We start from the raw sequence: 233 nt of genomic DNA, 5'->3' as shown, positions 1-233 counted from the left end.
AACCGGGTTCATAGAAAACACAAAAAAAAAAAAAAAAAAAAAAAAGTCATTTCTTTCGAGGAGCTCAGGATTTCACCCCAGGCCACGCACTTGAAGTGAAACGAGCCTCCACCCGTCGCCCACGCCGCGGTGGTGGCAGCGGGTCTCCACGCAGCAGGGGTGACACCTCCCTGGGCGCGGAGGTGAGCAACGCCCCAGCCCCACGGGACACGGCACAGCTCCGCGCCGGCAGG

This window comes from Fulmarus glacialis, unplaced genomic scaffold (genome assembly GCF_000690835.1).
Source record: "Fulmarus glacialis isolate BGI_N327 unplaced genomic scaffold, ASM69083v1 scaffold39335, whole genome shotgun sequence".
In the NCBI taxonomy this organism is placed as follows: Eukaryota; Metazoa; Chordata; class Aves; order Procellariiformes; family Procellariidae; genus Fulmarus; species Fulmarus glacialis.
This window is presented reverse-complemented; position numbering follows the sequence as displayed.